We start from the raw sequence: 10,708 nt of genomic DNA, 5'->3' as shown, positions 1-10,708 counted from the left end.
CAGGGCCTTGCGCTTCCTAGGCAAGCGCTCTACCACTGAGCTAAATCCCCAACCCCTCAAGTGACTTTTTTTGATGGTTTTGTTTGCTTGCTTACTTGTTTGTTTGTTTATGGTAATACTCACTAGTTTCCGGGCTGTTTGAGAATCATCACGTCAGAGACAAAGCAGGGAGCTATCTTGGCCTGCTGCAAAGGTAAGAGGCAGCATGGAATCCCTGGAGAAAAACATGAAGCTACACTAAAAAAAAAGACGTTTAGTCATGGAACCATTGCACCTTATAAAAAGGCTTCTCATCCGGCGAGCATTTATTACGAGTGACCTGGAATTCCCAAAGCCTCAGCCTCTTTGTCTATACAATAAGGACCACATGCCGAGATCGTGTGGAGAGGGAGTGGAAGCCCATGCATCCTCTTCCTCTGTCTATCTCAGCTGCAGTTTGGAGTGGTAGATGTTGCTCACATTCCATTTTCACACTGGCAGGAGGAGCTGCCTGCCCTACGGGGACGACAGCCCACATGCTCCAGGGCTCAAGGTGTCCGACTAGTTAGTTGATGAGGTTGGACCGGAATCCCAATCCGATGTGGTTTCCACCACATGGACGTGGGCCTGTGCAGTGCGCCCGGGACACTCCTTTCTTTCAGACGTTGCTTTAGGAAATGAGTCACACAACGGTTTGGAAACAGCGTCTCCTACCAGTCCTCTCCACACTTCCTGCTTGATTGAACGTATGGAGCAGATCCACTGTCTGCGGGTCCTCCCTTTTAAACGAACATGTCTGCCAACCCCTTCATGCCCACCCTGGAAACTTGGGGCTTGGGGGGGCACGGGACAGCATTTATTTAACAGTCTGCCCATGAGTCCCGTTCAGTGCTTCCAGGGATTATAAATGTGTGACTTATAATTTATCACCCTCTATTTAGCTGGGTGGTCTCTTTAATCTGGTTGCTGCCCTGTATTAAAAGGCTCTTTGGTTCCACCACGAGTGTCAACAGCCCTACCTGATGGTACATATTTTGCAGAGACAGCTAGAAGGGGGAAAAAGGTGCTGTATACAAACCTAGGCATATGTTGGTTACGTCCACCATTCTTATGTAGTTATCACTTTTGGCTTGTGGCAGAATTTTAGCAAGTTGATAAAGGGAGCAGATACATGTTCGGCATTTGCTGAAGTGATGATGAAGCAGTATATACATCTGTCATATATAGATATAATATATATAATGACAACATATATTACATATAGAGATAGTATATGACATATGTGACTATATATGCACATGTATATATATATATACATTTGTGTGTATGATATATATATACATATATATATATGTAGAGAGAGAGAGATAGAATGTCCATGCTGTTTATTTACCTGCACATCTGTATGGTTGGAACATTGCAATTTTAATTTTAAAAATTAATCTTTCTTATTTTACATATCTGAGTATTTTGTCTGCATGTGTATGTGGCAGGACATGTATGCATGCAGCACCTGTGGAGACCAGAAGAGGGTGTCAGATCCCTGGAACTGGAGTAACAGACTGTTGTAATCTGCTATGTTGGTGCTGGGAACTGAACCTGGGTCCTCTGGGGAGCCCCGGTGCTCTTAACAAGAGAGCTGTCTCTCCAGCCTGAGGTTATAGGCAGCCATTCACCCTAGAGATCACATTCCCAAGGAGTGGGAGTGGGAGGGAGCTCTGCCCTCTCTTTCTTTTGCATTCAAGGATGACAGGCCTGTAAGATTGTCTGGTTTGGTTGGATTTTTCAGTTGTTTGTTGTTTTAAAAATGAATTCCTGGGAGAAAGGATACAAGCTCATCTGCCATTGAAGTCTGTGCCAAAAAGAACCTTTGAACAACACCATAAAAATGCATGAGACTCCTGTGAGTCGCTGTTCTGTGAACGCTGGCTTCTTTTAAGATCTATGGGCAGCCACCGGCACAGCCAAGACTCGCCATCTGCCACTGCTCTTGGGAGTGAGGATAAGGGGGTGATGGTAATTTTTAATATTATTAATTATTCATCGTCAGGCATTTATTAAGACTCCACAGTCTTCTACCCTCAGACGGAGCGCATGCTGGGAATTACACAGGCATCAGAGACTGTACTGCAGCCAGGGAGAATGTATAGCTAGCTCCTTTTTAGCAAAAGAGGGCAGGCTTTTAAGTAAACAATTTACAGGACTGGAGCAATGGCCTAGAAGAACTGGCTGCTCTTCTGGAGAACCCAGATTCAATTCCCAGCACGCGGAACCCGCCTGGCAGTTTATATCAGCCTGAAACTACAGTTCCAGGGAATCTGATGCCTCTATAGGGACCGTGTGCACATGCGTGCACGCGCACACACGCACACACGCACACACACACACACATACACACAAACAGACACACACACAGACACAGACACACACACAGACACAGACACACAGACACAGATACACATACACAAATTAGATGAATATCTTAAAAAGAAAACAATTAACATTGGACATAACTTAAAATTTAATTTTGCTCTTGATGCAATGAATGGATTTTTCAGCTGGGGAAATGCAGAAATGGATCCTCGAAGAGAACAATTTTTTTTGAGAGCAATATTTTAATACAGACATTTCCTATGAGGAATGGCCATGTTGTTCACCATCAAAGTAAACATCAGATTAATAACATTTCAACACCTTTAATCCCAGTATTTGGGAAGCAGAGATGGGTGGATTCTGAGTTCGAGGGCCAGCCTGGCCTACAGAGTGAGTTCCAGGACAGCCAGGGCTACACAGCGAAGCCCTGTCTTGAGCGGGTAGGGAGAGGGTGGGGAGAGAGGTGTCTTTGAAGTAAGCTAAACACTGTCCATTGAGAAGTAAGACATTCCCTGATGGTATCGCCATTAGCTTAAATACCTCTGTGATGAGAGACTCAATCCTGAGGAAATTAATCCAGTTAGCGTAGGGACACCTACTGTGTGCCTGCTCTTATGTCGTTGGCCCCCCTGAGGTGCCAGACAATAAAAAAAAATTCACTGAATCAGCACAACCGGCTTTTAGATGTCTTGGTCGAAAAGTTTCCTTCCGGGGTTGGGGGTTTAGCTCAGTGGTAGAGCGCTTGCCTAGGAAGCACAAGACCCTGGGTTCGGTCCCCAGCTCCGGAAAAAAAAGAACCAAAAAAAAAAAAAAAAGTTTCCTTCCCATTTTAATGTAAACAATTCTTCAGAGACCCCGTCCTCAGTTCCAGTCATGCTCTGAGGATGGAGTTTATGACCACAGACTAGGAATCCAGGGAGAAAGCACAAGTGTGGAATCATGGGAGGAGCCAGGCAGGGATGGTCGCAGCCCGTGTTCTGGACATGTTACCCTCTAGAAGCTCAGCCCGTTGACTGATACCGAGTCTGCAGTCAGAGAGAAACCTGACTCTCTAAGCACTCTTGTTCCTCAACGCTGTTTCCCCTCCCTTGACATGCTTCTTGCATCCAGTAAGTGCATCCAAGAACCTGTCTCCTGTCCGGCTCAGCGAGGGGCCGGCCTGTCCCCACCTCCCTTGGAGCTTAAAATCAAAGTGTTTGATGCCCGGACTTCATCCTTCATTACCACCTAACACTGATACTCTCTGTCTTGCCTTTGCACATGTTATACTGTATGAGCAATGCACACTTGTTTACATGTATACAAGGTCTCTTATAGGCTTATGATTCGCTTTCGAGGGAGAACATGCGGTTTTCTTCCTTTCTGAGGTTGCACAAGTACAAGTCATGAAAGATGATTTAAAGCTAGCTGATTTCCTAGTTTTAACACTGTTGCTCATCTTTCGTTTTGTGTGTGTTTATGTGCATGCGTGCATGCATTAATGCGTGCCTGCACATGTGTATGCGTGTGTGTGCATGTGTGTGTGCGTGTGTGCATGATTTCATGCGTGTGTGGATGTGCGTGTGTCTTGGATAAGTATTTAAAAGTGGAGTTGATAGTGAAAGTGTAAAATCCAGTGTGCAGGTCGCCCAGCTTCAGAATGGCTGTTTGTAACCTTGGGCTTTCCACTCACACACAAATTCCCCAAAATAACGATTCTGAGTTCTAAGTTCCTAGGCCAATAGCTTGGTCCTCTTCCCTGGCCAGCTCGTAACTTAGAATCCCGTATATTTTATTCTGTAAATGCCACCTGGTCCTCAGTTTCACCCAACCGTCCTCCTCTGTGTCTGGGGGGAATCTCTGTAGCACCTCCCACTCTATCCCAGAATGCCTCTCTCTATACCAGAACTTCCACCTCCCTATTTCCTACCTAATCCCATAGGCCAACAGCCTTTTATTGACAGGTGAACCTTCCACACAGGGCACAACAGATTCATTCCCTCTACAGCTGCTCTAACTGTACCAACGTTTACTGAGGCGTACAGACTTTTAAGTCTGACTAACCTTGCTGCATAATAGTTCTTACTTGAAAGTTATGCTAAAGTTTTAATAAAAACTAAAATGAATGAATGGATGGATGGATGGATGGAGGAAAGCTGTCAGTAAGCAAGAGAACAGTAGATACACAATTCTCTTTGCTATCAGTAACCTAAGAGGTAAATGACCGTGAGTAGTGTGGGTTTAGGGCTGTTTGGTTTTGGTTTTTGTTTCTCCGTTGTTATTTTTGCAAGGCGGTGTGGCCAAAATACAGTTTGCCATTTTTCCTGAGATATCTTTTTTTTTTTTATTTATTTGACCTTGTTTCTCATGACCTCAGCCATCTATTAGAGAGACCAAAGGTCATTTGCTATTTTTAGTGCCCTCTCCCCTTGCCTCGTTCCCAGCCGTGATAGATGTGAAACCTCTGTCTTCATCCAATTTATCGGTGGGAGCATCAAACAGGTCGGAACAGGACCACCGTTGTTGCTGAACTAGCATTTCTACCCCTCCCCTGCACACAGCTGAAGGATTAGTTGCCCTGTGTAAAGGGACCCTCATTAGAAATATCAGGGTAAAGCCGCCCCGAGGCTGTTCCCTGTGTCTCTCACAGCATCTTGAACTCACTGAATCTCCCCTGGCTGCTTCATTTATTACAAAGGCCTTTCCAGTCATCTGCTTTGCTCTTAAAAGGTCAGATGCATTTCAAGAGTCTCTTTCATCAGGTTGGAAAAGGAAGTCATTTTCAGGCTTAACCAGATAGAACTCTATTTGCAAAACAAAACACATGTGGGTTTTTTGTTTTTTTTAAACACTGCCAAGGTTCCCAGGGGGCCCTGCAGCTCCTTCTGTGTGGTCCTAGGCGGTGGTAACACCTTACCCAGCTGCTTGGATCCTGCCCTCCTCTCTGCTCTAGTGACCAGTGTCTAGTCACCACCCTCTCCCAGCCTGCCCTGCAGCTACAGACCCACAACTATTTTCTAGTGTGCCCAGTGTTTTGTAAATGGCACCTCAGATCTCTGACTGTGTGTACCCAGAATGACCATTGTAATCCAGAGAAAGGGAATTTCATCCAATTCAGAAACCTTAGCCGTAAACAGATCATGCAACTGTCACATCGGCTTCGTCATTGAAAGAGGCCACATCAGGAGAAACATGGAAGATACAAAATGCTCTCTCGGAGACTGTCCGATTTGACCTTTCCTTTTGTATTATCTGCTTGGGTCTCTTGAACTTTGTACACCCAAAATTTACACCTGAGAAACTTTTAAAGATTTATTACTTTATGTATATGAGTACACTGTCTCTGTATTCAGGCACACCAGAAGAGGGCATTGGATCCCATTACAGATGGTTGTGAGCCACCCTGTGGTTGCTGGGATTTGAACTCAGGACCTCTGGGAGAGCAGTCAGTGCTCTTAACCACTGAGCCATCTCTCCAGCTTGAGAAACTTTTAAACAGCGTCAGGCATATAGGTATATAGAAAATAGCCATGAAAGTCAAACATTGGCTGACAAGAGATTACAAAGGCATTTATTTTAAAGTAGTGCTTTGGTAAATGTACAGAGTTACCGGTTTTAAAGGATACAGCGAATTTGCATAGTACTCACATGGTCCTCCTGAAGAGTGACCAGTGTTCTTTTTTTTTTTTTTTTTTTTTTTTTTTTTGGTTCTTTTTTTTTTTTCGGAGCTGGGGACCGAACCCAGGGCCTTGCGCTTCCTAGGCAAGCGCTCTGCCACTGAGCCAAATCCCCAACCCCGTGACCAGTGTTCTTAACCCACATCTGGTGGCTCACAACTACCTTGAACTCTAGAGCTCCTGGGTTCAGCTCCTTTACTGAAAGCAAAGAGATACCAGTGCCTGAGGCCGGGGTTCACCCACCCATCAGCAATGGGGGCCAGGAAGTCGCCCTGTGGAATCTGACCCTTCTTCACTAGACAAGTTGTTGACAGTTAAAAGCATCTGAGAAAAAAGGAGTCTTTTAGTTGGGTCTGTTTCTTCTCTCTCTCTCTCTCTCTCTCTCTCTCTCTCTCTCTCTCTCTCTCTCTCTCTCTCTCTCTGTATGTGTGTGTGTCTTTGTCCCTGTCTGTCTGCCTCCCTCGTCTCTCTGTGTGTCTTTATGTGTGTGTGTGTGTGTGTGTGTGTGTCTGTCCGTCTGTCTCTGTGTGTGTGTGTGTCTGTCTGTCTGTCTCTGTGTGTGTGTGTGTGTGTGTGTGTGTGTGTGTGTGTGTGTACAAGAGTGCATGTATTTACAAGGCTTATTTTATGGAGCCCAAAGAGGAATTTAGATAAACATTTTAACGTGAGAGCTTGGCACTGCTCTGTTCGGTCCTCTCTTCCTAGCCAATCACGTAGCTTGTTGTGAGGATACTGGGGCCACATCCCTCAAGTCAAGCATAGACTGTGGATCAGGAAGATCAGCGTCATGGAATCTGCTCTTACAGATTTCCCCACGCTCGCATTTCTCAACTCAGGCGCTATCCCAAGGTAGGAACCAGATGGTGGGATAAAGTGAAATAAGGCAAGAACTGGGCAAGTTTCCCTCCCGTAGCCAGGCCGTTTTTTCAGCGTTTTAGCTGCCGCTCTCCCCACTCCCAGCTTCTCTTGGTGCATGTCTGGGGATCAGGTATCCTCAGACATGACAGTTGTTTTTGGTTTGCTGGGTTCCTCCCCTCCTCTCCCAGTTACGAGGCTAACAATTCAGTGTTTCCCCAGTGTTTATGTGTGCCAGGAGTGACAAACCCACCTGGGTAGGAGTGTGCAAAGTGTGTAGACTTGACTGGTGCCAGCCCAGCATGGCCCAGGTTGTCCACCATCCTGCCAGGTACCACAGAGGACATCAGAGACTTGTAGTTGGAAATTAGTCAGCACTGAGGAGCTGGGGAGATGGCTCAGTCGTCAAGACAACTGGCTGCTCTTGCAGAGGACCTGGTTTTTGTTCTCATTATTCATGTGTGATTCCAGTTCTGGGGGAACCTGATGCCCTCTTCTGGCCTCCATGGGTACTGCACACATACAGTGGATAGACATCCCATTTAACTAACTCAGCTTCCCCGGCTGTGCAATTCACTGTGGTGTATTGATTAGCCGCCTGATTATGGGAAAGGAAAGCATCCGTTTAAGACATTTCTTTACAAACACCCAGCTACATGATTTGTTCCAGTAAGGCTGAGCTTACAAGTGTTGGGAGAACATTCCGGGGTCCTTATTTCCAAGCAGGTTGAAATATGTATGAAATAAGGCGAGTTTAAATTTTAAAGTTAACTTTGGAAATCCATGTCTGTTGGGTTGATGTTTTAATCATAACGTGTCCCTTTCTGTTGTGCACTTATTTTTAGCACTTGGTTTATGTGACGCAATTCACCTGTTGTTTCTGTAGACCTCTGGAAGGGTCAATGTAACCCAAAACAATTATAATCTGTGCACTTAGAGTATGAGAGAGAAGCTTCGGGAACTGCTCCTTTGGAGCTCACCCGTAGACTATGCCTCATAATTACATATTAATTACTTATTCAGCTAGCATGTTGTGGAATCTGTTACGGGCCGGGTATCACCCTAGATGGTGGCGATTCGGAAACGAGGAGCACAGCATTCTGCTTTCTTGTGAGGAGTACACAGTTCAGTGGGGAGATAGAAGTCTGAGTTCTGCCCCATGCCTGATCCTCCACCTCTTCCCATGATAACCCTTGACCTCTGCCACTTTGCTCAGGTACCCACCATCTTTGTCTTCTATCCAACAGTCTGGAGCAGGAGGAGCCCTTTCAGAGGAACGAACCATCTTGTATGGGGTTTGTAAACCCCTGGTGTCCTAAAAATCCTGAAGGGAGAAAAACCTGTGTTTCTTGGTCTGTCCTTCTTTAGCCTTTCGGTAATACTGTGACAGAGAAGCTCGTTCTCGTTGTACAGGCAGCTAAATCAATCCCAGAAGGCCTCAGTGAGTGTTGAGTCTGTGTGAACAGCAGCACCGGAAGCCACCCGTCTGTCCTGCCAGAGCTGCCAATGGCTGTCCGTGTTCAGTATCTAGACACTTATGAAACGTTTATCCCACTGTCAGGCCTAGGGTTCGGCTTGACTTTGCTGCGACCTTTTAATACGGTTCCCCGAGTTGTGGTGACGCTAACCATAAAATTATTCTCATTCCTACTTTATGTCTGTAATTTTGCTACTGTTGTGAGTTGAGCTGTAAATATTTGATATGCAGGATTTCTGATGTGCACTCCCACCTCGTCCCTTGAGGAGTCATGACCCACAGGTTGAGAACCACTGCTTTAGCTAACAGTTCTCCTCTGTGGCGTGCGTGACAGGCGGGCACTTGTCTCTGAGGTGTTTTCACCACCGGGTGGAGATGGAGCAGCTCCTCAGAGGACAGGATGCAAATGGCCTGGCACCCGGTGACCAGACTTCCCCAGAGAGAGAAGTACCTTAGTGAGGTGAAGTGACATCCGTGTCGAAGTGGCATGTCATCATGTGTTCCCGATGCCACACAACTGCCACGCTTCTTCTCTGGTGCACACATTTCCATTGTTCCATTGTCCATACCCCAAACCAGATCCCCTATGTCCTTCCCTGTCGCCCTGGCGACACCCAGCCTGTGCTCCATCTCCTGCTTCTCCTATTCTGTATATTTAGTGTTTGTCAACTTGGCGCAAACCCAGACGTACTCGGGAAGAGAGGGGCTCGCCTCCGTCACTCCGGCTTGTGGGCATGTCAGTGGGGCGTCTTCTAAATTGCTGATGGATGCGGAACAGCCTACTCTGAGCGCTGTATCTCTGGGTAGGTAGGCCTGGCTGAATAAGGAATGGAGTTGAGCGAGCCCAGGGAAGCAAGCCAGTGAGCACCGTTCTTCTGTGCTCTCTGCCTCAGTTCCTGCCTCCAGGTTCCCCAACACTCCAGGAGCCGCCAGAGATCCGCAGATCCCTGGAGATCACTGGCCAGCCGTCAGTGAGCTTCAGGTACGATGACAGGTCTCACTCAGAAAGTGCCATAGAGGAAGACACCTGAGGCTAACCTCTGGCCTCTCTGTACATGTGCACACACATGGGTGCACACACATGGGTGCACACACATGGGTGCACAGAACTACACAACCGCATCCATAGAGCACGTAACCCTCACCCCCATACACACAAAGGTTTACAGCACAAACCTGGGAGCCTTCCAGGACTGGTCTGTCAAAGAAGGGAGCCATTGGCCACGGACACACGTGCCCTTGGGATGTGGTTTAGATGTTCCGAGAAATGCACAGCATATTTAAATATTTAACGCTAAGAAAAATTAAAAGTCGGGGCTGGGGATTTAGCTCAGTGGTAGAGCGCTTACCTAGGAAGCGCAAGGCCCTGGGTTCGGTCCCCAGCTCCGAAAAAAAGAACCAAAAAAGAAAAATTAAAAGTCACACTAGTAATTTTGACACCTATTGCGTACCGGAGTGGTAATAATATATCATATTGGGTTAAAGAAAACATAGTATCGAAATCAGTTTCCTCCTTATGCTTAGCTCTCCAGACGTAGTTGCTCAGATTTTACAGTGGCATTTGCTGTTACCTTGGGTATCACTGGTCACATCAGGGCTGAGGGCCCATTTGAATGGTATCCATGACAACGGCAATCTTTGCTGTTCACGTTTGATGCCGTCTTTTTTTTCCTTATCGGCAACACTAGGTTAAAAGGCAGCAGAGGGAGGATTGCTGAGTTGGTCGCAAACTCACCTTATAATTAATAAACTCCTCATTATGAGAAAGGTTTTCAGGATCTCCCTCCTGAAAGTCTAATGGGAAGCCACACCGATGACCTTTTCTTAGTCTTTAGCTACTGGTTGTTTTATTCAACACAGCAGAAACTACCCAAAGAGCGCTCTGCCGAGGGAAGGGTTGACAGACAAAGCCGGTGTCTGAACAGAGTTTCAAAGGTCGGGGGAGCTAATTGGAGAAAAAAAGAAGGTGGAAAATAGGTCTTGAGGCAGGGTGGAGTAGTTCTCCGGCTGCAGTCACCACCCATCCTGTATTTATCCAGGGGTGGGAATGACATTTGGATAAAACTCAGGCAAACCACTAACGCATTCCTGGAGTTGGTGGATGGCCGTCTACAGAGCAGGGCGCCCATAGCCTGTCCCTAAACTGAACACTGAAAGTCTACCAGGCTAGCACTGTGACCAGGTGTCAAAGGGAAGTCCCCCTCCCCCCAACCCAGCCCCCTCAAGACAGGCTTTCTCTGTGTCGCCCTGGCTGTCCTGGAACTCACTCTGTAGACCAGGCTGGCCTCGAACTCAGACATCTGTCTGCCTCTGCCTCCCAAGTGCTGGGATTAAAGGTGTGCACCTCCATAGCCCTGCAGATCCCCTG

General features: G+C 46.7%; 1 long non-coding RNA gene across 3 annotated transcripts in view; it reads right to left on the bottom strand.

The window, feature by feature from the left end:
* Window positions 1-10,708, bottom strand: part of LOC102546827 (uncharacterized) — a 48,962-nt gene that overhangs the window by 29,725 nt on the left and 8,529 nt on the right. For all 3 annotated transcript variants that reach the window (XR_010056680.1, XR_005491678.2, XR_010056681.1), the window contains exon 2: window positions 124-214. This is a non-coding gene — a long non-coding RNA (uncharacterized LOC102546827). The remainder of the gene's footprint in view (window positions 1-123; window positions 215-10,708) is intronic.

Source organism: Rattus norvegicus, chromosome 12, assembly GCF_036323735.1.
Source record: "Rattus norvegicus strain BN/NHsdMcwi chromosome 12, GRCr8, whole genome shotgun sequence".
In the NCBI taxonomy this organism is placed as follows: Eukaryota; Metazoa; Chordata; class Mammalia; order Rodentia; family Muridae; genus Rattus; species Rattus norvegicus.
The sequence above is the reverse complement of the archived record's forward strand: the minus strand, read 5'-3'. Positions and strand labels throughout refer to the sequence as shown.